General features: G+C 40.0%; 1 protein-coding gene and 1 long non-coding RNA gene across 2 annotated transcripts in view; one reads left to right on the top strand and one right to left on the bottom strand.

The window, feature by feature from the left end:
• Window positions 1–2,957: 2,957 nt before the first annotated feature.
• Window positions 2,958–3,543, bottom strand: LOC124874642. The gene is made up of 2 exons (XR_007039860.1): window positions 3,096–3,543; window positions 2,958–3,026 (listed from the first exon to the last, which is right to left on the bottom strand). It is a non-coding gene; the product is annotated as an uncharacterized LOC124874642 (long non-coding RNA).
• A 4,622-nt stretch (window positions 3,544–8,165) lies between these two features.
• sstr2a (somatostatin receptor 2a) overlaps window positions 8,166–24,344 on the top strand; it is a 31,695-nt gene continuing 15,516 nt past the window's right edge. Inside the window, exon 1 of the mRNA XM_047376361.1 lies at window positions 8,166–8,265. The gene's annotated coding sequence lies outside the window, so the exon portion shown is untranslated. The remainder of the gene's footprint in view (window positions 8,266–24,344) is intronic.

The following is a 24,344-nucleotide window of genomic DNA, read 5'->3' as shown; positions in this document are numbered from 1 at the left end:
GTTCCCACCGTGAAGCATGGAGGAGGAGGCGTGATGGTGTGGGGGTGCTTTGCTGGTGACACTGTTGGGGATTTATTCAAAATTGAAGGCATACTGAACCAGCATGGCTACCACAGCATCTTGCAGCGGCGTGCTATTCCATCCGGTTTGCTTTTAGTTGGACCATCATTTATTTTTCAACAGGACAATGACCCCAAACACACCTCCAGGCTGTGTAAGGGCTATTTGACCAAGAAGGAGAGTGATGGGGTGCTGCGCCAGATGACCTGGCATCCACAATCACCGGACCTGAACCCAATCGAGATGGTTTGGGTTGAGCTGGACCGCAGAGTGAAGGCAAAAGGGCCAACAAGTGCTAAGCATCTCTGGGAACTCCTTCAAGACTGTTGGAAAACCATTTCAGGTGACTACCTCTTGAAGCTCATCAACAGAATGCCAAGAATGTACGGAGCAGTAATCAAAGCAAAAGGTGGCTACTTTGAAGAACCTAGAATATAAGACATATTTTCAGTTGTTTCACACTTTTTTGTTCAGTATATAATTCCACATGTTTTAATTCATAGTTTTGATGCCTCAGTGTGAAGCTACAATATTCATAGTCATGAAAACAAAGAAAACTCTTTGAATGAGAAGGTGTGTCCAAACTTTTGGTCTGTACTGTATATACCTGGAAAAACCTTATATATATCCTGCTTTGCACATCTCGATGCTGAAAACTTTGTCCACCCTTTGCAAACCGAACATTCAAGGATTGACAGTCCTCTATTTAGCCCCACCAATCTACTTTGGCCAGCTTCCGATCTCAAAAGAGCACCTCCTTCCACATATTTGCTTAGCCGCTTTTTTCAGCAATGGCTTTCCTCTTGCAACTGTTCCATAAAGGCCAGAATTGTGGACTGCATGACTAAAAGTTGCCATGTCAAATGCTCCGATTCAGATTGAGCTGTGCATTTTTGCAGCTCCTCCAGACTTACCATGGGGTTTTTGGCTAACTCATGCTTGCCTTGACCCTCCCTTCTTTCATGGCATGCTGCTGGTAGTCTGTTGGCTCCTGAATACAGAGAGAAAAATGTTAAATCATTAAAACGGCATTTTTACCAGCAACACCTTTTGTGTGGATCAATTTTTGAACAATATTATACTATTAAATGTTGTATATCAACAACAGCTCAGTTGTACGTTACTAGATGTTCTGTTGTCTTGGGAAGCAGATTTGTAAAGATAGACCTAGGATTTCACCTTGGATTTAGTCTGTATTCCCAAAATCATGAAAAGCTTTTTCTCTGTTATACATATAAAAAATATAAACTTATCCAGATTGGTAAATTTTGTATTAACCTGGTTTTTAGTATTTACTTTTGCAAATGAGATGTTTTACACTTGTAATCTTATTCCAATCAAGGTTTAGGCTTGAAAACACCATTAACCAACAAAAGAAAGTAACAGACCTATATTTCTATTGAGTATTACTCGCATTCCCTGATATTCTTTCATTTGGCTTTAGCTTCTTGTTCTCATCAATGACACAATGTGGCTTTAGGGACAATACAAGGATGTCAGCTTCGCATGCATAAAAGAACACTCCCTCTTTTTGGAAATAAGGTATGCCATTTTAAAGTGGCCCTGAAACAAGAACTCAGAGAAAAAAAAATCTGAAAAACATGTCCACAAGAAGACACAGAGCTGGCACCTGATTTGCACGTGTAGATGATTGCAGCTCTTAAAGTAACATCTACATATTTATTGGGCACATTAAGAAGGTATGTGAAAGTTTTTAAAATGTCAATTAAACTGTTAAAGATTATAAAAACAACAATGTCCTGTCATGTTTAGGGCAGGTTTGACATAGACCACCATAACCACCTGTCCCCTCTTTTAAGTCAGTCCAAACGGGGAGCTCCTGTGTTTTGATGTCAATGACAAACCTATGATTATACAAAAAGAAAAAAAAAAGTTAAGTCAATCAAAAAAAAAAAAGGAAAATTGGGAGTAATTTGTCAGTGTGACCGAGTTCAGACACTTTTGTAGCTGATGTTCTCTGAAGGAACTTTTTGACATCAAGGACAATAGGTTTGTCAGGGTAAATTGATCAAATATCCCTCCCCTTAACTTTTACTTTATGTGTTTTAGAAAGTAAACACAACCTGACCTCTTTCTCTGCCAGCTAGAGTCCACTCAGTCTGTATGCTGTCAATGATTTTCTCAGCTTTTGAGGCCAGTATTATCAGGTGGATTCCTGACCTACAGCTGATCACTGTGGATTCCATTTAAGGTCTTTCATTAACCTTCTCTAGTTGCAAATACCTTTTAACACTTGGTAAAATCCGCTTTTATAGTCTACACTGATAAAAAAAAAAAAAAGACTTGGAATTTAATCAACATTTTTTGGGTAAACTTTATTCATAATTTCAGAGTGAAAATTTTTAGGTTTATCAGCTAACAGACATTAAAAGACACAGATTAGTTAAATGGTGGTAGCGCCATCATGCTTTGTGAATGGCAGTTGATGAGAGTGGATAGCAAGATGAATGGACCTAATTTAGAGGAAAATTCTGTGAAAACATCAATGTTCACAGCTAAATCCAATTGAGAATATGTAGCAAGACTTGAAAACTGATGTTTAGAATTTTTTTGCCTCTAAATGTACCCCCAAAACACTTGCAACTATTTATAGTGAAATATGGTAATGCATTCACATAGTGGCTGAATACAAACAAATGCCACACCTTTTAAATTTCTGCACTTGTTTGAGTTGGTCAGTCACATAAAATCCAAATGACACACATTTATAAACTCCTAGCTTAAATGAAATCCATTTACATTTACTAGCTAATGCTGTCCAAAGTTCTTTTTCATACTTTCAAACACAGTATATTCCCATACAAATTAATTGAAGTGTTCCAGTCATCGTTTTTAAGGCTGATTTGATCCACATGCAGAGAACACTCAAACAGAGAAACGTTTAAAGAATTTATTAACAATTTGTGAAATGTACAAGGAGCGAAGTTTCCAGGAAGGCCGTCTGACTGGAAGGGAAAACAACAAGGTGAGTTCAGATCGGGATGCAGACTTGCTAATTCTGTGGTTAGGCTTACTATTTGGGTGTGGCGATCCACCAAGGGGGAGATGGTTGCGAGTCTGGGACAGTGAGGTAGTGCTGATTCCATTGGGGCTTCTTGATGATCCAGGAGGAACCGTAGGAGGGTGGACAGGGTTCGCTTAACCAGACAGAGCGGTTTCCAGGGCGGCCCACTGCATCGAATTAATCCAGAGTCCAGACCGTGATCAGAGGTTTTCTTGAGATCTCCAACAAGGAGCAAGGTGCCTAATACAAGGTAAACAGACTGTTAGTAAAAATCCTCATAAAACAATCACAAGATACAAGGTATATGGCCAGGGAGTACTACCACAAAGGGCAAAAACACTCAGGCACAGAAGTGCAGGTGAGCCGCCCTCATATAGTCCTCTGAACTGATGAGTCAATGAAGAACACCTGTCACACCTTCGGTCCTCCAGCTCTGCGGCCCCTAGAGGTGGAAAAAGGAAGCAGCAGGCATGGAGACAACCAGACTCTGACACAGCCATAGCTATATAAAATCCAGCACATAGCCATACATATACTGCTTCCACACTGATTTGTGAAAGAAAATGTCTCTCAGGAGCTCAGTGAATTCCAGTTGTGACATTTTCTAACTATTAAATATTCAACAGCGAGCTGTCAGGGTCCTTATAACAAAGTAGAAGACTACTGGGGACAAGAAAAACTCACAAATAAAATTTCTGAGTTTCTGCAACTTTCATCAGAGTCAGTAGCTACAGACATCCAAACTTCATAACCCACTTCAGGATTCAGGGCCTAAAGCCATGGAGACATCTTCTCTGGAGTGACGGGTGTGGGTTTAGCATTTACCAGGAGAATGACACTTGCCTGACTGGACTGCTTCAGGTGTAAAGTTTGGAGCAAAGGGGATTATGGTGTGAGGCTGTTTCTCACAAGGTGGATTCGGCCTCTTTGTTCAAGTGAAAGGATCTTGTAATGGTTCAGGATAGCGAGACATTTTAACACCCACACTTTTCCTTGAGAGATGGTTGAACACCCTCACTTTTCCCACAGCACTTCCAGTCAGTTTCCTCCATACTATGCTCGCTGTTTTTGCCACATCTGCTCCTCCCTCTCCTGTTGCTCCTTGAAACCTGACACTGGCTGCTGATTGGCTTTCCCGTGTTAAGTGCCACCTAACTTGAATTTGTCTTACATTCAGCTTGTTTTGCCAATTTTTAACATATTGTTTCTCTGGACGTGCTAGCATATTGTGGCAAACCATGGGGGAGAGACTGAGTGAAACCACAACTTAGCTCAGCACTTCAGCTACTGCTCAAGGTAAAGCTGCTAAAAACTAGTTTTATTCATTTTTAGCACATAACAAACAGAGGAGGTCAGTATACAGAACAGACACTCAAATTATGGTGTAGAATTATCTCTTATCTAACTCCACCTCAGAAAATGTTTTGAATATATATATATTTTTGATTAAACGTTTTTTTGGGTTACCTGAGTCATAACGTATTTGAATTATTCGGAGCCCAATCTGTACCACTGCACCCTTCTGGTTTAGGATAGGCAATTGCAGGAGGCATCCGTTTCAGAACGAGCACATGAAGGTTAAGAGGCAAGCAATTAAATAAATGTAGGATTAAGAATGTCAATTCATAGCCAATGCCACTTACAGACAAACAAACCTTTGAAAAGCTTGCTACACCACCTTATTTTCTGACTCAAAGTGCAGCTGTGACTGGTTCTGAATGAGACCTTTATAGAAGGCAGCCACTCTCGTCTCTTCCTGGTACTGGGTACCGCCGGTGAATCTTTTAGTGGTACGCAGTACCAGTCCGTACCTGCTTACCTTCTCCCCTGGGTGTATTACATCTTCTCAAGCCCCTCCAGGTGTGAAATGTCCATCAGACTCTCCATCACACGTTGCTTTTGAAGTGCCAATCGATGTGTAAATGTGAGAATGAAAAGCACTGCATACAGAATAAGAAGCCCTACTCGAGTGTGTGTCTGAATAGCTGAATTTTAAAGAACTTTATGGAACCCGGATAAGATTTAAAAGTGCTACAGTTTTTAACCAGAATATACGATCAATGGTGAGTAGGGATCAAACTTGAACCTCAATAAAGTTCAAAGTCTGTAAGATCTTACACCACTTAGCTTAAACAGTCATTTGCTCATCTCCTGAAACTGAAAGGGTGTGGATGTAAATTTAAGTTCCTGTCATGTTCCGGGAACCATGCTGTCAATGACACATATTGTTTATGAACCTCTTTACAGCGCCACCTAGTGCTTGTGTGGTCACTGGGTTGATTGCTCTTACTAGTTTCAGAATCTTGGGGTTCCAATCCTAATTGATAGACATAATAACTTACCCCATTTAGACTGAAGTCAAATTCAGCTCAGTCAGAGGTTCAGGATGAAGTGGGAAAGAGATTGATATTTACAAACTGTTCACTTCATATTATATTTCCTGGAGAGAGAATCACTAGGGAATTTGCCTCGGGGTACAGTGCCAACCTGATACACACAGCTCACCTGAAAATGAAAAATAAAAAAATATCAAGGAGATTTAAAAATGCTGAAAGGCAAAATGGAGCTACAATTAAGCAATATTAAAATATAGCAGCTATCAAACGGCAATTTTTACATTCACCTTGGATTCCCTATATTTACAGCAGATCAAGGCTGTTCTTTCTACTTTTGGATCCTTTAGATGCTTTGGCCTGTACATTAAAAGTGGGACTCCATGTCGAGGTCACACTCCAACCAACCTTTTATATTTCATTCCAAACACTCTGACAATTGGTAGCTATTATAAATTACCCTTGGAGTTCTGAGAGAAGATGTGATGTTTAATTTGGGCAGTCAATTGCCTCCAGATCTTTGAATTCCACACTATAAAAAGGACAGAATAAAGCATAATTTTGGTATCAAATTGTAAATAATTCCAGTTTCCAATTATTCCTTTAAAATATTTGTAAATGTCATGATTTGAAGGTGTTTGAGTTTTGTTTCGGGTCTTGCTTCTGGTCATTGTTTATGTTTTCCAGGTGGCACTGTAGTTCCTTACTTATTCTTGTATTTTGTTTATGGTATATTTGAGTTTCTGTTGTTGGGACCACAGCCATGGTTACAACGTGAAAGGCCAGTACAGACTTTCCTGGAGCTTTCAAAATAAATTGCATTAACCTACTTCTGGCACAGCCAGGAAACAGGGTAACTGTGGACTTCCTGTGACATCACTTGCTACATCCTGCCTCTACCATCTGGACTCTGTGCGAGGCTGGCCGGTGAGACAGTGCGCTAATGTCTCTTTGCTGGCAAAAAGACATAAACTCTTCAAACTGGATCCAAGGATGTCATACGATCATCGGTCACATGATAAGTACAAATGAATCATTGTCTGTGTATCAGGTAGATTCATTCATGAACGGGAATTAAGGCATAAGCCTGGCTTGACTTTCTCTCTGAGGCCTGCAGAAACAAATTGTGTCCCAGAGAATCCCCTGTAGAGACGCTGTCTCTACGAAGCTGACTGGAGCAGTTTCTCGATTGGAAGGACTGCATCATCGTGGTTACGGTAACGTGCAGTTGGTTGGCAGACAGAACGAGCTGTTTTTCATCCACAGCTACGGAGGTTAGCTGGAAGCTAACCCTTTGTTCACGGAGCTTTCTTCAACTTCGTTGTCGCCCGGAAACCCCTCCTCAGCATGGTTCATACGAGGTTAGATTTGGGCAGAATAATAGAGAAGGATTGAGATTGAAATGGTCTGAACGAATTTCATTTTATGAAGTTCGGTTTTGTTTGTGTTGAACTCAGCTATCTTGGTGCTAGCAGAATATCTGCAGCACACGTGTTCAGGTTGTGTTCTGTGTTTGTGGGTTTTTAAAGTTAAGACAAATTTTATTTAAAGGGTGATTTTAAACACAGAAGATCGGCCATAACGCACCGTCTGTGTTTATGTATTTTAACCCTTTTGTTGACGGTATTTTTAAAGGTGTTTGTTTGGTTCTGCTACTAAGCTATACGCTTCTTTGTTAGCTTTCACTGCTAACAAGCTAAGAACATGTGCTTGCCTGCTAGGGAACATTTAACAGAAAGGTTGTTAGTTTTCAAGCTAGTAAATAATAGTTCCTAAACATTATTTTACTAAATCTGATAACTAAGTAAACACCATCAAGCCCCATTTCTCCAGAAAGATTTGGCTCTTTTACAAAATATTCCCTTAATAATATTTCTTTAAATATTATTTTAATAAATAAAGGCAGCTAATGAGACACCGTTGAGAATTAGTCATCCAGAAGGTTGGTTTTATTCAGCAGATCATTTTTTTAACATTATTTTATTAAAATAATATTTTATCTGATCTTGCATTGTGAATGGTTGTCTAAAGCTGTACCAATTATTGCCTAAGTTAGTTCCAAGGCTAACTTATCTCCATTTCCAGATTCTTCAAGATAATCCTTGGTTCTCAAACATAAACATTGCATGGTAATGTTGCATCACTCTTTTGGTCATGATTTTCAATCATCTTTCATCAACTTGTTTATATTGTACATAGCCCATTAGTCTTCCCTATTCTTTAATTCTACTTGGTAGTTTAGTTGGATTGTTTTAGCATAGTAAAGAGTTTGTTGATTGAAATATGTTTGACTTTGCGTTGACTTGTTTTTGTTAATAAATTCTTGTATTTTAAGAAATTGTGTGAACTCATTCCATGTGTGTGCAGAGTTTTGCTGTTCAATAATGTCAGAGCTCGTCTCACACCTTTCTATTTTGTCCTAATACCATCGACTTACTGGGCTGGTATTCACAGGACAACCCTTAACAGGCCGTAATAATTATTTGATAAAATATTAATATTTAAATATTAAATAATATAGTCAGATTCATAATCACAACACTGTCTTGTTTGTATGACATTTCCTTAGGTTGGATTGTGTATTTCTGTTTAGTTCCAGTCATGTTTTGATTTCACTCTCTGCCATAGTAATCAGCTTCATTCCCTCCACCTGCTTCATATCAATCAGTCGCCCCTGTCTCACCTGCGTGTGACACTATATATACTCCTCTGTTCTGTTTGCTCCTCGCTCGTTTATTCTGTTGTCTATGACGGCTTTTTATGCCATGTCTGTCTCTGTTCCTGCTTAATCGACCCATGTTCATGGCCGTGTTTTTTGCCAATGCTTCATTTTCCTCATGCCTGCCTGTAAGTTTTTGCATTTTATTTATTAAATCTTCTCCACTCACCATCTTCTGCTGTTTCCTGTGTGCCTGTACTTGGGTCATACTATAAAAGCAACCACCTTCCTGACAGTAACGCTTAAAATATTACAGTTTTAGCTAAATCAAAATTGATTGGACTGTACAATGCCCTGTGAAAATATGTTTTGAACTTTTTCACATTACAACCACAAAACTGTATATATGTCATTGTGATTTTATGTTATAGCTCAGCAAAAAAGTAATTCGTAATTGTGAAGAGGAAAGAAAATGACAGATGGGTTTTCAAATTTTCAACTTTTGACAAAAAGCTCAAGGCGTATAAATACTTTTGCATTGCAAAGTATTCTGTTTTATTGTTCCACTGTCATGCATTTAATTTTTTTACTGTTCTGGTGAAATTTACAACTGTATCAGACACAGCTTGTTTATGATAACATTGTTGCTGTTTTTTTAGGGAGATTGCATTTAAATTTAATCAAGAACCTTATGTTCCTTTTTGCATGTTGTCTTGCCAACACTTGTAAAAAATAGACTTGCTGCCTTGACTTACAGTATACTGCTGGAACGCTGTCGAAACAAACACACTAAATATAGAATTGAACATTATAATTGTGTTTATATAATTCCTTGTCACTTAAACTAGATCAGGAATCCAAACACAATTCATCAAGTCTACAGTTTTATTCAGTCCCTGTTATGAGTCCATTCTGAGGTGGGTGGAGAAACATTGCTACCCAGTGAATGATAGATTTTCATAATTATTTTCAATCCATAAGTAATTGTAAGAAATGTTCCATGGTTTCTGAACTTTAAGGCCAATTAAATCAAATTACCCATTTGTTCATCAACCACAGACAAGTGAAAGCTATTAAAAAGAAAAAGCTAAACTGAGTGGGTTGGTCTTGATGGACGTATTGGTGGATATGCTGATAGACTGTAATTTATTTCATTTTTTATGTGTGACCCTGTCTAGCCCAGTACAGCTTTCAAAAATTGATTTTTTTGCATCATGGGGCTACTCCGGGTTAGGGTGTGGGGTTGGGGTGCTGCGGTGGCTGCTGGGAAGGCATTGCGCAGGGCCCTTCCCTTACTGCCACGGCGTGCTGTGTGGTGGGGGTGTGACACAGCGGGGGTGCTTGGAGCGGGGGCTGTGTGTGGAGCTTGCGCTGTATGGGTGTTGCTTCGTCGGCCTTTCGGGGATGAAGCTCTCCTGTGGGAGTGTGCCTATGTGCTGTGGTGGGGTGATTCATGGCGTTGGGTTCGGGGGCATGTGTTAGATATCTGTGTCCTGGTTGGGGGTGACCCAGTGGGGAGATTCATGTCAGGTTCATTGGGGTGGAGGGCTCATGGAGTTGGGATCGGAACTCATTGGGGGTTGGGGCTATTTTAATCTGTGGTGGCTCTGGTTGGCAGGCTTGTTTGGACCATGTAGACCCCTCTTTTGTGCATGGCCCCCTCCCCGGATGAGGATGGGGGTGGTTGGGGACTGGGATGGGGGCGGGGGGTCCGGGTCCGGGCTGGGGTCACTCAGGTTCAGGCACGAGCCCGGGCTAGCCCAGACCAGGTTCAGGTGCTGGGGCGGTCTGCCTTTTTCCACCCCCAGAGGGAAAGGGGCCCACCTCCTGGGTCCGGGGGCTGGTTGTCCCATGGGGTATCCGCACCTGGGGAGTATAGAGTATGTATGGAGAGTGTGAGTGAGTGTAGGACGTCCATTGTTGTTTGTCTTTACGTTGGGTGCGAGTGTTTTTATGTGTACGCATGAGGGTGGGAATGTGTGATTGTGACTGTGTGTGCCTGTTTTTTGTGTCAGGTTGGGTATTGGGCTGCTCCCTCTCCTGGATCAGTTTAGGCCCCCATCTTCTCCCCACCACACTACCTGCCGGTGGTTGGTATCTCTGCCCGCCAGTGTACTTGTGGTTCTTGGTAACCGGGGCTGGGTGCTTTGGTGTGTGCTGGCTCACTCCTGGTGGCTGCTTGCCGGGGCCTGGACCCCTGGGCTTGTTCGGGCCTCTGCCTGGTTAGTGATATGTCCCGGGGTCTTGGATCTCTGGGTTCATGGCTGGATCTGCTCAGGCGTAGTCGGCTGCCGGCGGGGCCTGTGGGGTCATCGCTGCAGCCCCCTCCATGGGGCTTCTGCACTGTGGCTGCTGGGTGGTTCCTCTGGGATTCTCCCCTACTCCTCTCTGGGGGGGGGGGTTATGGTAGTCCCGGCGGTGGTTCCTGTGCTCTGGGGGGCCTTTGGATGTCTGTGGCTTGGATCTCCTCCGTATCTGTCCCCGGTCCAGGGGGGCGGGTCTGTGGCTTCTCACACTCACTATTGCATATTTTTATGGAGAAACCTTAAATGCACATGCGCGCTCACACTCAGAACCACAGGTGTTTAGATTCAGGTGTTAACAGATACACAAATGTTCTATATTAAGCCGCATTTAGCACTAAATACATCTTGCATTCATAAGTACTGTGCACCTTTCGGTAAAAAGGCTGGTAATACGAACATTTCTGCAGGTGAAGAAGCAAGCAGGGTGTTACCTTGTATTCTCTTCATCCTTCTTTCTTTCCTCCATTCTATTCTCCTTCTTTCCCCTTTTCCTTTTTGCCTCCCTTTTTCTCTTTTGTGCTTATTTTTTTTCCTTTCCATTTCTGTGTCTGTAACAATTGAAATAATACCAAAGCAGTTTCTAATAAAGTTTATTTTTATAAATATCAAGCAGAGCTTTAAAGCATTAGCTGTAATGCTCCACTTGTGAAAGTAAATCTGTTGGGCTTTTTCTTGACACTCAGACAACAATTCTGAATGTTTCTCTGCCAGACAGGACATGATAAAAAATAAAAAAATGATTTTATTACCAGGGATTATTTGCCTTACAGATAAAAGGTAATTGGTTATACCTCCTGAACTTTGTCACAATTTCTGATGATACAAACACAAACACTGAATAAATATTTTATTAGTAATTCATAGGCCAATACAAAGTAGCACACACTTGTAAAGTGGAAGGGTACATTGTTTTTGCATATAAAAATCTGAAAGGTGTGGCAGACAATTGATTTAAGATCAACACTTTGCAGCACTTACGATATATCCTGTTTCTCACTGCTTTGCAGACGGAATGAATTCCTAGCCTAAAATTAGCAAAATAGCTCAAGCTCAGTTAGATTGGATCAATGTTCAAGTCTTGCCAAAGATTTTTGAGTCTGGCCTTTGACTGGGCCATTCTGACACAGGAATATGCTTTGAGAAGAGAATTGTGGCTCTCGACCAATCTACTTCATCTTTGGGTTTTCCAGATGCCTGAAGGTGCAAAATGTGGATGTATCAACACCATGGGAATGGTATGATGTCCAGCCATCATGCCATTCAGAAAGGAGACACACAGAGATGAATGCATTTTGGTGTGAAATGTAGACATCAAAGAGGATCAGGCAGCAGACGAAGGTGGAGACCTCGATGACCCGATCTCCAGATGTTTAGGCTGGCTCTAGGGACGTGGAATGTCACCTCGCTGGGGGGGAAGGAGTCTAAGCTTGTGCGGGAGGTCAAGACATATTGACTAGAAATAGTCAGGCTCACCTCCACGCTGTGCATGACCTCTGGATTCCAGCTCCTTGAGAAAGGTTGCACTCTCTTCTAGTCTAGAGTGGCTCGCGGGGAGAGGCGACGAGCTGGGGTGGGTTTGCTTGTTGCCCCCCAGCTCAGCCGTCTCTTGTTGGGGTTTACCCCAGTGGATGAGAGGGTCGCATCCCTGCGACTTCGGGTTGGGGACAGGTCTCTGTCGTTTCGGCCTACGAGCCGAGCGGCAGTGAGGAGTAGACCGCATTCTTGGCGTCCCTGTCGGGGGTGCTGCATAATGCCCTTCCCGGGGACTCTGTTATTCTTCTGGGGGATTCCAACGTCCATGTGGGAAACGGCAGTGACACCTGGAGAGGTGTGATTGGGAGGAATGGCCTCCCCAATCTGAGTGCGAGTGGTGTTTCATTATTGGACTTCTGTGCTAGTCACAGATTATCCATAATGAACACCATGTTCAAGCATAAGGGTGTTCATCAGTGCACTTGGCACCCGCACAACCTAGGCAGGAGGTCAATGATTGACTTGGTTGTCGTGTCTTCAGACCTTCAGTCACATGTTTTGCACACTCGGGTGAAGAGAGGGGCTGAGCTGTCCATTGATCACCACCTGGTGGTGAGTGGGATCATCTGGAATATTAGAAAGCTGGACAGACTTGGCAGGCCCAAGCGTATAATGAGGCTCTGCTGGGAACGTCTGGCGGAGCCCTCAGCCAGGGATGCATTCAACTCCCACCTCCGGGAAAGCTTTGACCAGATTTTGGGGGAGGTTGGAGACATAGAGTCCGAGCGGACTGTGTTCTTTGCTTCTATTGTATAATCTCTAATAAGCCACATAACACTCAGTCACATAAGCTAATTTCCAATTAGCTCTCTTCCAGCATTTGCTGACTGAATATGTAGTGTGTATTACCAGCTTTACTACAGTTTCAGCCATCGCTGTTTTCCCCAAGGGAAAAAAGGACAAATTGAACACAACTGAGACAGTTTGACAAGCTTATGACAAACACCTTTAAATTTCCATCTCAACTCTGATGCCAACACGTCTCCATCAAATGAAAGGCGCAGGGCATCAATGTCAAAAGTGAACTCATAAAAAAATGGATTCTTGCACATAAACAACAATAGGAACTCATAATACAGAAGACACAACTCACAGCAGGTACAGAGACATTAATATTTGAAAGCATTTTTAGTGGATCCTGTGACCAGGTTTGCCACAAGGAGTCTTCAAAACATCTATAGCCTAAATGTCACATGTTTGGACACTGCCATATGCTGTTGCTTTAAACTTTTATGGGCTAGTCATCCTACAAACATGATAGCATCAGAAGTCTTATAGCAAGAATCTTAATTCCTTTGTTTTAAGTGGTTTGTCAAATCTAAGCTTCCTCATTTATGTTCCTACACCTTAGTTATCTCTTTTAGTATTTGAAATACTTCATTGAATTTTTCCGGTCTTAATAATCACAACTGGAGGAAAAAGTAGTAAGGTGAGATGGGGTGCTTTGATACATAAAGCACTATGCAGAGGATGAACCTTTGCAGAAGGTTTTATAGAATGTAATACTGCTAAATGGGACAAAGCAAGTAATTTGCAGATTGAAAACTAAACTTACAATGTGCTGGTGGTGGAGGAGGCCTAACTCCAGCTGCCATTGAGCGAGAGGCAGAGCACACATACTAGGTCACCAGTCATTACAGGGCAACACAGAGACACACAGAACAAACAACCACCCACACTCACTCCTAAAGGCAATTTAGAGTGATATCTATAGAGTATCTGTCATAATTCAGTTTGTGAAGCACCCAACTGCAGAGATGAGTTGAGGTGCGACAAAATACTTTAACAACAAAAATATAGAGAACATACAAAATGGTGAAATAGTCTTGCACATGAAGACACAGGACTAGAAGCACAGAGAATGTATCGGGCAGTTGCAGCTGAAGCAGAGAGACAGACTGAGCAGCAGAAGGCTATTTAACCAGATGGAGCAAGGCTGGCAGAAGCATAAACTCAAAGAAGAATCTAACAAGAAATAACTCTAAATGTAGAAAGAACAATAAGCATGAACTGATGATGAAACCACGTAACAAGAATAAGCATATGGAAAATACTTAAAAAAGCAGGATCTAAAGAACATAACAAACATCAAATTAATTGGTATAATACATGTATAGAATAAAATCAAAACCCAACACCTCAGGATCGTAACAGTAACACAAGTACAGCAAACAATGTTAGCTGTTTAATTAGGCAGGCTATCTTTTCTGGTTGCCAGCCAGGAGAGAGGTGCTTAACAGATGCAGCCCATAGCTTAACTGTAGCTTTAAAACAACTTTACCTTTGGTTGGGACAGTGTCCATGTTTTTGTGACTGGAAATATATCGATAGTCTAATAGTCTAATATAATCAAGCCTAATTTGTCGTCTTGTAAGTGAGGCAAAAGAGTAGTAGTGTTCCTGCAGCCAGCTGACCAGCAGTGTGTTACAACATGCAGGGAAGGGGCAGCACTGTGTCACTCCATACACATGAGAAAACTCTGGTCAGCCCAACACATTATCTGGCAACTCATAGAAAGACATTAAAACATAGAAACTGTATGATGGGAAAATGAAACTGGTTTTAAAACCTTGGTATACCCTGGAACCTTTGACCTTTTCATGTTTCCTGTTGGCTGTGTCTTTGTACGTGACTGGTAATAAAGCTGTGATGTTTGTTGTCTTTGCAACTATTTGACGCCTTCCAATGATTCAGACTGTTTAATATATCTGCTAGTTTGTTCTATCAACCTGTGATGTCAAAAAGATACCACCACCAGCTTAAAATTCTTAATTGCCTCCTGCCTGTCTTCAATGGCAAGACCACCACATAGTCAACCTGCAATAACTCCTTTCTGACTCTTAACTTTTGTACCGGCTCGACCTCAGGGAAGCTCTTGGCAAACCTCAGTTTGCTGTTCTTCTTGCTTCTACATCTCCTCACCCATCTAACTCCCACCTCCAGCCATGCCTCCCTTTAATAATTTACTGCAAGACTGTAGCAAACCAAGCTACCTTTGAGTCAGTTTCCTCCTTTGGGTCATATCTCTTCATTTGACATACAGTGGATCAGCTGTGCCAGAATATTTTGGAGAAAAGGCAGCCTCTGTTTTTGTCTTCTGCCGTCTACATGAGGGAATTAAACTTTAAGTTCGGAACACCATGAAGTTTTGCTACTTAAATGAAAAAGTTTTCCAAAATACAACTGTTTGCAGTTGAGGTAATCAACAACAAAGATTTAAGAAGTCTGAAAAAGAAGGCCAAAATCAATAAAGTCAAATGCTGAGATACAAATAATAAAATGGCAGCAAGGAAAGGTAGCAAATATGTTAAATAACTGTTTATATATGTATGGGTATGTATGTAAGTTTATCAGTCTCATTTTATTATCATAAATCTGTTGGAAGGATAAATTGTCTTTATCCCTAAGCCATCTTATTTTTTAAAAAGTGTGGTTTTTATATTCTAAAAATGTTTTTTTTTTTTTTTAATCTCAGCATTGAAACTACAATTGAAAATTGTATATGTTTTTAACTAGCCACTAGCAGAAGCAAGAATTAACCTATTTGTAATCACACAAAGATATTTTACTGATAAACTAGTTAAAGAAACAAACAAACAACACTTAAAGACAAATTTGGGAACTGACACTAAATGTTAAGAGTGTTAGTTAAACGAAAATTGAGGAATTTTAAAAGAGGAAGATCTTTGGGTTTCACGGTTCCACTCAGAACCACCATGTAATAGAACAGGACAAGAGTATTTGAGAGTGAGACAGATATTTGCTTTGTTGGAACCAGCTTGGGTTTTTTCTCCAGGATCCGTCAGCTCCGTCCCTCTCTCACCTGGAGAGATTTAAAGCTTTGGCTCCAACAACTGTTCTGTCTGCTAAGTGAGGTCACACTAAAATTGGATGGCTGTTTATTCTGTGGTACAGGCTTAAAATGACTTAATAGTTCCTCCCCTTGGATTCAGAACCAAATTCTTAATAGTACAATAAGCAATCTTACTGAATATGATGGATGTTGTTTCTAAGATTAGGATGAAACACAAAACATAGAGTAAATAAAAACATTGCAACTAAATCTTTTCTTACTCGTAATTTGAATTTCAAACATTATTGTTAAAGATCCAGAGATAAGACAGTTTAAATTCAATAGATTTAAATATCTCTCTAGCTGTTAGCAGCTTTATGCTCACGGCTACCCACATTCTCTAATAAGAAAAAAGAAGTGTGCACTCAAGTTTAACCCTCTGTTTAAAGGTTAAAACCAATCTTGAATTAATTATGGATCGTTACCAAAGCTTACTGATTTCTAAACTACCGAAAGAGGATCATTCACTTTCAGAATTATTTTGACATGTTTTCACAGGCATTCAAAAGACATTCAAGCAAACAGTTCTGATCCCAACACTCCACAAACCTTGCATGTTTTAAAGGCTTCCAGGAACATCATGTGCATAATAGAAGATTATTTTAGCTGAAATTAGTACTGATCAATGTCTGCTGCACAGGATCTATAGTGGAAGTAACTAAATTGTTAAAAAGTTCATATCTGAGTGTTATCACCCCACTAACTGAAAATAAATTCAAACCAATATAAGAAAAGGACACATCCCACTTACAAAGAGATGCAAAGTAACCCCAGTTGCAAAATGACAAGGGCATGCAATACGGCTGGTAAGAGATGAAAAGAAAATCCGCCCCAAAAAAGACAAATAGTCACAAAATGACCAAGTCTGGATGTTTGTCAGTCAGCCTGGTCTGTCCAGATCACTTCTGACAACTACAGTCCACCCTGTCAAGCACCAAAATACTGAAATCATTCAAACAATTATTAAAGGGCCAAAAACCTGTCCACAGTGCATACCTCGCATGAATGATTGAAAGCTACCCTGTTGTTCGATTTCAAGCCGAGCAGCAGGAACATTTTCATTTTAAGTCTTTTTTTTTTATGCTGCTGTCACATTGGATGGAAAGAAACCTGACAGAAAAACATTAGAAACTGCTCTTAAATTTATTAGACTTTGAGGTCTAGAGTGTTTCTGCTTGTCCAAGCCGGACAATCCGGTTGACACGCAGCACCTTGGCACCTGCCCTTGGCACTGCTTATATCACATGAAGAGTGCGATATTATGTGCCACAGCAACACGTTGTCACCAAGAGTCAAGGCTGTTGAAAGCAGATAAATCATGTCACAAGGAATGCCTACTTCTCTCCCCTCTGCAGAGTTCTGCAGCCAGCACAGTGTCAAGGTTCTGCCTTTTGGGCACTTGCTGATTCAATCAGTCACTCTGGAAATGTGTTTGTGTGCTTAGTGTGCCGGGAGTCATGAAACATATGTGAAGCAGGCTAAAGAGAAGGTCCAATGGCTAACAGTTCCCTTACCTGTAGTAGAAAGATGTTATATCACCATGAAGTTGATGAATGAAAAATTAAAATAAATAATCAGACAGGTGGGGAGCTTCTGTTTTAGCTCACTGTAGCAGTTTAAAACAACTCAAACTGAAGATGTTTATAGCAGTGTGATAGAGCGTTAAATTATCAGATATTAACTGTCTATAATTTCATAACTGACTGTTGTTAAGTTGCAGTGAGCTGAGCTGAGGCTAATGCTAAAGTTTCACTTTTCTATCACTTGCAAGATAGGCAACATTGGATGTCTGGAAATATTTCTGAAATCCATGGTGTTGAAACTAAATATGGGATTTATGACTCTTTAGAGCTTGTCAAAAGCCAGAGTATTTTCTATATTGACATTAATTTTATTTTTAGTAAGCCAGCCAGGGTTATATCAATTTATCTAGAAAATAAAGCTTGCCCCATTCCCCCTTACACCACTATGTACTAGACATGCAGATGAAAGTAGTTTGCACAACTCAGATAATGTCAGGTGATATTTCCATATTAAATAAGCACAGCACATGTATTCTGCTGTTCCCTGTCCCTTATGCCTGTTCTTTGTCTCACTCAGTGGATAACTGTGACTCGCTTTCCATTGTTGGTGTTAAAGAGCGGGTCAATAGATTTTGTTCTCAAGTATAAACTAAATGCGCCCAACATATACATTTTATTAAGGTAATGGTGTTTCAAAAATTCTGCAGCATGTAACGGGCATCTCTGTTAAGCAGCCGACTGCAGGCTAGCTACTCAAGCAGATAGCCTGACTAATTAACTAATTTGGAGTTGTTGTTTGTATAAAAAGAGGAACAGCCAAAATGGTCAATATCGTGAAAAAATTACTACTAAATAAAGCAGGTGTCTATTCTGATAAATTAATCTTATAGTTAACCATATTAAGGCCTTAATAATCAGTATTTTGTATTACTTTGTCAGCGGTGGAATAATTGCTGCTTTGTTGTTTTAAGAAACAGTAATTAGATCATGTTCTCCTTTTGTTTTTAATTTTTCTGTAAATAATGGCAAACCATCTTATTTTTACTCAAGGTTATTATTTTGAGAGAGTTTAAAACCAAACCATACCTAATACCACCTCATACTGAGGTTTCCGAGTACCATCATACCGACCTAGTTTAAAACACAATAGGACGTTTTTTTTGTCATAGGAAAAAAAACGTATCTAACTGCACTGCATGCTTGGTCAAAAATTATTATACTACACTATTTTTACTCAAAAGTTTCCCTTTGTAAAAGTAACAAGAAGATCCACTTAAGTTGGAATTCCAAGTGAGAAAAGTCAGAGGATTTTCATCAGGCCCAACCTCAAAATTCAACGTGGTGACCTTACTGCAGTAATAAACGCTCCTCATGGGAATTTTTAATGCATCTTTTACAGATGTAATATAGTACAAGCTGTTAGTGAACAGGTTTTTTAGTGTCTGAACACATAAAATGCAAAGAAATAAATAGCTGGTAGCTTCCTTTGTCAATTTGAGTATTTAACTAAACTCAGCAACTTCCATAGAACACTGCTTTTCCGACTTGGAATTAGAACATTAATTACTAAAAGTTGTATTTAATGTCAACCCCAAATTAACATTTGAAAGGTAAAAAGGTACTTGTTTTTGGTTGAATGTTGTCCTCTTTGGTTTAAACTGGGGGTTCTCAAAATATCACCCGCTATACTTCAATTTTAGTTAGTTTCTGTTTGAAGCAAAGTGCTTGAAGAACTCATCTTTGTGACTGTTTGAGCTTAGAAACTCTACAACAAAAGTAATTTGCTTTACAGTTACCTCCTAAACAATTAACACTAAAATTTCCTTGAAAGCAACCCAAGTAACACCAGTAGTACTTGTAGCTATCGCAGTTCGAGGACCTTGTGTTCTCAGGGAAAAAAGAAAATTTAAAGTTTAAGGAAGTACACAATCCGGGCTTTGTGCAAGAAATAATAAATTCAGCTTTGACCTTTCAGATTGTTTGTAGCAGTGTGGAGGAGACAGGTGGAGTCTCCCATCTGCATAGTAGCAAGTCAGAGAGGAGAGCATGAATGGGAGAGCGTCTGATCTCGCCGTTTGATCTTCTGGTCTTATCATAGATGGACTTCAAACCAGGCATCATGTTGACTCACTTGTGTGTAAGAGTTTAAGGCCAAGTCGGCATTTGTTGACGTATCAAAGTCCAGAGGCTGTGTGGATGGGTTTGTGTTGTGAAGGAAACACAGAAAACTCTGACATGGTTACACACTGAAGCACACACAGACCAGGAGGCACATTTAAAAAAACCAAAATCACAGCTTTTATTATAGAGATTTGCTTTCGTACCACCTCTACCTGCAAAGCGCTACGTTAGCTGAGTTAATGAGCAGTAAAATCGATTTTTTTTTTTTTAAGTTGTACCTTTGCGGTGATTACAGGCACAGAATACTTATTTTTTTCAGAGGCTCAAAAGTATCTACTTCAAAATAATACATTTCATATAAGATCAGGGTTGTGACCAAGCTGCTTTTGGAATTTTAATTAGAGATCCATGGTGAATGTTTAAAGCTTTTTCTCCTGCCACAGTTGAGAAGATGCTTAACCCTGTCTGCAAAGTGCTTCGGACATGTGTATATGTTCATATTCTTTGTATGGATGCATGTGTGGTTGTCCTGCTGTGGAGTCACACTAATGTCCATCAGGTTGCAAACAAAAAACGTTGGGTTTGATTGTTCACTTTCTTTTAAACATCAAGCAAGAAACACGTGTCAAACGGGAGTCGGAAATTGAACCAAAAAGAGAAAATAACGTGTTTGTTATGAAGAGCACTAATATCACCATGCATGTTTGGTGCTACAATTCTTTGGGTAGAGTACAATGTTTTGCAAATAAAAATCGAAGTCAATTCTGCGCCATGAGGGGTAAAACATTCATGGAGGTGCAGGGTGATGGGAGCCAACCTGTTGCCCCACGTAATGTTTTTGGCGCTCGTCGCTGTCCGTCCCTGTGCACCACCAGCAGGGGAAGCACACTCGCATGGATGCATGTAAAGAAAACCTGTATGTTGCTAAAGCAATGCAGCAGCAGGCGGGAAAACCTGGCCTGCATGAAAAACCTTAAAAATAAAACTAATTTCATGCAAAAGAAATTTGAGAACAATTCGTGGGCTTCTGTCTTTGTTGGCTGCTACAACAGAAATGTCGCACAAAAAACAAGGTTCACACAAGGGTCCACAAATTAGACTTCAAGGCCATACACAATATAAAAAAGAAGTTCTACGTGTCTTTATCAAAAATTGCTTAAGTTGAGTTCAGTCCATCTTTACAGGTTTCTAAACCAACTCTGATAGTGCTTGATATTTAAGGTCAAAGGAAAACTTTTACTGTGGTTTGTTCTACGTTCCTCTTCACCTACGTCAATGCTGTGAAGCGAGGGGGCTGTTTCATTGCCTTCTGGAAAAGGTTTACCTGACTGCAAGATGTGAAAATACCCAGAATATTGCACACACTTTACTTCATATCAATAGTTTAAGTTGCTTGTTTGAAATAGATGGCAAGAATAAAGCTTCCAGCTGACCCCATGGACAGAAATGCATTCTCAATGCTCTGTGTAGGTCTTTCGGCAGCAAAAATCTTGGATGTGTCCTAATTCTCTGGCTGTGCTGTCATTATGGACATGCTTTGCTTTATAAATGTGCTTGGAAGTGTAATGTGAAATCATAAAAAAATGAATGCTTTTGGAAAATGTTTGTGTTTTGTTTTTCTCATAGCTAAACCAGCAACTCATCTATAATGCAAGCATTTTTAAGAGACTAAATTGAAGGTGAGATGGTGACCTTAGCTCCCTACACTACACCACTTCATTTCAGTTATACACTGGCAATGAGAAGTAATTCATTCAGAACATTGGATGAGGTTTATCCAGACACACATTTATACTTAGCTGTGAGTCTGCTAGAGCGATGCTTTGCTGCATTCTGAGCCAGCCTGACACAGACTGTCCTCGAAATCACAAACCCTGAGGCAATGTCTCATTTCCTCTCCAAACTCAATATAAACTTCAAAACACATTGAGGTGGACTTCTTCCTTGTAATGTTCCGCATAATTTAGCATATTTGAAAAGAGAGATCTGTGAATGAAGAAATTAGCTGACTTTGCAGGAAGGGGTTTGGAAGGTGCAGATAAAATTCAGACTTGAAATGTGAAATACTTAACGATTCTTACTAACATTCGTGCTATTTTTATAAACTTATTTGATTAGTTTAACTTCTTCTGAGAGAGCAATTTGTCTTTATCACTCTTTGTAATGTTACTTAAAACTTCAATGTGCTATGTTATGATTCTATGGGATAAACTAACCAAACTAGTGCATAATTCTGAAGTGTAGGGATGTCCTGCAACCACAAAAGCCCCTTTTCCACTATTGCCAACTGGGCTCATGTCAACTTTTACGGTTTTTCATTAGTTAAGTACTGGTACTTAGTCCCAGCTCCTTTTTAGGATCCATTCAGCCAGGCATCAAGCAAGCCGAGTTGAGCTCAAAACATGACGTCAGAACAATGCCTGTCACTGATTGGCTGGGGGATGTCGTTAGCAACCCCCTTACAAAAACCAAACCCACCATTTTGAAAAACTCGCAACAGCAGCTGAGTGTATTCAGAGCCTTAAGAAAAATGGCAACACTGAGCTCAACACAGTGGACCAACAACAGGGTGCAGACATTTTTGTGCTTAATGTATGATGAGAAAATAGAGAGTGAGCTAGACAGTGATTTATTGCATGCAAATCACCTCATGTTACATTTCGGGCCACCTTGCTATTACGAACCCACTCACATTGAGATGGTGCTCCCTTGTAATGGAAAGCGACCCGGACCGTTTAGAGTCAAGTAGAGCCAAGTCAATCTGAGCTGAGCAGGTACTAATGGAAAAGAACAAGAACAGCTTTTGGGCTCAGACTGAATTGTTTGTTCAGCTATGTTCTCTAACAAACGCCTTCACATAATAGCTGGATTTATACTGAGAATAATTCACTAAGAATAAACTACACACAGGTGGGCTCTTTGTAAAAGCATTTAGATGCACTAGAATTTATTTAGAGATATTAGAGAAAAGGAGGATGAATAAAAATGCACACCACACAGTTGACATGTGTATTTACAGGAAAATTTTACAGCCATGTATCATCCACTTCAGAATTACGTATTACTTTCGAGCTGTATGCTTAAAATCCCAGTAGAATAAACTGAAACATGTTGTGTTCAAATGGCTAAATTTGAAATCGTTCAGATGCTCTTGAAAGGCACTGAGATACCAGATCACAAGGCAAGTCTTGGATTGTAGGTTAAGGCTGAAGACCAGTCAGACCAGTCTTCCAAAAGAATAATTTCCAGGTGAAGGTATATTACAATGGGAAGCTGGTGGTAGGGGACTTGAGTTCAGTGGAGAACCGTGGGGAAAACTCAGGTACTGTAGGTATTTTGTACCACCAAGACATGAAGACTTGACATTCTTAGCATGAGGAAACAATGACCTAATTCAGGTGACCGACTGCAAATGGACAATCTGGAAAAGAGGATGAACTATTCTTTAGTAAGGTGATGAGGAATAGGTGGGCAGACAGTCAGCTTGGAGAAGATCAGGAGAAACAAACAAGAATGTAGAGAAGGGGTGAAATAAAAAAGAAAGAAACTTGTATTGCTATTTTCTCAAAGTAAAAATGCCATGTTTGTTAAGGGATATGCCAGCTGTCACAGATCTGTAATTAGACTGTCAAAGAGAATTATCTAAATTTACAAAAAGTCATCTGAACTACCTTGTGCTTTGAGATCTCAACTTATGCCACAGTGTGGAATCCACACTGACTGTGATCCTTGACCTAACTAAAGACACAAGGGCTTCAGAATTCCACTCTGTATTAGCTTTTACCATCTCTGAGTATCTTCAATCCTCCATATCATTTTGGACATAAATAGGGCTATAAATCTTTGATAAGACAACAGCTGGTGGTAATAATAGCTGCACTTTTGTATTGCTATGCTGAGATGAGTGCGGGACATTTTCCCATGAAGTTCTCCTCTGAGAGAGGTCATGTAAACCCATCAACCGCACTCTTCTTGAAAATGCCTCCTTCATATAAAGACAGGGGAGAAGAGGCTTTCCAAACCGTTCTATCCTTCAGATCCGAGTGCCATCACTGTTGGCTGACAACTGTGTGCACCATCGCGATTTGCACCTGCAAGAGCTGGATGGCACTTTAGGATAATTTCAGGGGAAGCTGATAAATGTGAAGATACTGTCTGTTTGCAGCATCGTTTTGTTGCTGAATCCTGTGGTTGATTTTTTTTCTTTTTTGTTTTGGCAAGAATCATCAAATTGAAATATCTTCAAAAAATCTGGAGAAATATTTGGGCCCCTAGAGTCCAGGTACAGTATGAATTAAATGAAATATTCCAGAAGATGTTTACAGAAAAATATTCCAGAAGATGTTTTTACAGAAATATCTCAATAAATTAGAATACCACTGAAAAGTGAATTAATTCTAATAATTCCAGACAGAAAGGGACATTTTTATACATATTGTGAATTTATTACACAGTGATTTATTTCAAAGTTTTCATTTTGATTATTATGGCTTCAGTACTAATGAAAAACCCAAATGTACTTGCACAGACAATTAGAATATTACATAAGATCAACAAAAAATAGGTCTTAATACAGAAATCCGGGCCTGCTGTAAAGTCTAAGTATTTATTTCTACATCAATGCAGCGTTGCATGGAGACAACAGCTTTTGGCTCTGCTGAGCTGTAATGGCCTATTGCAGCTCCTCTGCATTGTTGGCTCTGGTGTCCCTGATCTTCTTTTTGACATTACCCCATATGTTCTCTGTGAAGTTCAGATCGGGAAATAATATTCTTGGATAAATCACTCTTTCAACAGACAACTTCTTTAGCATTAACCTTTTGTGGCTTTCGTGTCAATGGCAGCTGTTAGTGAAGGTGTAAGCCATGTGGCCATAGTTTAACATTTCTGTGATAAAATTCTTTTTTTATTCATCCAATATATTTCAGTTA

Source organism: Girardinichthys multiradiatus, chromosome 10 (genome assembly GCF_021462225.1).
Source record: "Girardinichthys multiradiatus isolate DD_20200921_A chromosome 10, DD_fGirMul_XY1, whole genome shotgun sequence".
Lineage (NCBI taxonomy): Eukaryota > Metazoa > Chordata > Actinopteri > Cyprinodontiformes > Goodeidae > Girardinichthys > Girardinichthys multiradiatus.
The sequence above is the reverse complement of the archived record's forward strand: the minus strand, read 5'-3'. Positions and strand labels throughout refer to the sequence as shown.